Below are 1,301 nucleotides of genomic sequence, written 5' to 3'. Positions count from 1 at the left end.
ATAGGCACACTCCTCGTGTCGCGTTTGGTTGTCGCGCGACCACGACACGCTCCTCGCCGCGTGGGTGTCGCGCGACCACGACACGCTCCGGCACGCGTCACCGCAGACACCTACCACATGGGACGAGAAGCACAACAACCCCCAGCGTGCACCGCAGCGTCTCACCTGGGCACGGCGGCTTGTGTTCTCCTCCAGCGTATCCTGGGTGTCGGGCTCCTCGGCTGGGGTGTCGGGCGCCCCCCTCTGATAGGAGAGCTGTAATGGGACGTCCACCACACGGGATGAGAGCGGAGGACTGGCCGGAGACGGGGAGTCAGTAAGGTGCGCCATAGTGAGAACTTGCATCAACCGCTCCGCGTCCTTTCTGGGAGACATCACTGTGACCAGGAGCCACAGGGGAACCTTTATATACTGCTAGCCCCGCCCCCTACACACCCATCCTCTGCGCCCTACACACGTATGCTCCGCCCCCACCATGGCTCTTTTACAACCCCCATTCCTCTTTCTCCATAGCTACTAATGAGAAATTGGCTAAAACATATCTCCCAATAGTCACACTCCTCGTGTCGTTTTTGGCACGCACCTGCGTGCCGCGTTTGGCACGCTCCTGCATGCTGCGCAGCCACGACACGCTCCTTCGCCGCGTGGGTGTCGCGCGGCCACGACACGCTCCGTCGCCGCGTGGGTGTCGCGCGGCCACGACACGCTCCGTCGCCGCGTGGGTGTCGCGCGGCCACGACACGCTCCTTCGCCGCGTGGGTGTCGCGCGGCCACGACACGCTCCTTCGCCGCGTGGGTGTCGCGCGGCCACGACACGCTCCTTCGCCGCGTGGGTGTCGCGCGGCCACGACACGCTCCTTCGCCGCGTGGGTGTCGCGCGGCCACGACACGCTCCTTCGCCGCGTGGGTGTCGCGCGGCCGCGACACGCTCCTTCGCCGCGTGGGTGTCGCACGTCCGCGGCACGCTCCTTCGCCGCGTGGGTGTCGCGTGGCTGCGACGCTCTCCTTCGCCGCGTGGGTGTGGCGCGGCCACGACGCGCTCCTTCATCGCGTGGCCACGACGCGCTCCTTCGCCGCGTGGGTGTCGCGCGGCCACGACGCGCTCCTTCGCCTCGTGGGTGTCGCGCGGCCGCGACGCGCTCCTTCGCCGCGTGGGTGTCGCGTGGCTGCGACGCTCTCCTTCGCCGCGTGGGTGTCGCGTGGCCACGACGCGCTCCTTCGCCGCGTGGGTGTCGCGCGGCCACGACGCGCTCCTTCGCCGCGTGGGTGTCGCGCGGCCACGACACGCTCCGTCGCCGCGT

The sequence above is a fragment of the Bufo bufo genome, chromosome 4 (genome assembly GCF_905171765.1).
Source record: "Bufo bufo chromosome 4, aBufBuf1.1, whole genome shotgun sequence".
Classification (NCBI taxonomy): Eukaryota; Metazoa; Chordata; class Amphibia; order Anura; family Bufonidae; genus Bufo; species Bufo bufo.
The sequence above is the reverse complement of the archived record's forward strand: the minus strand, read 5'-3'. Positions refer to the sequence as shown.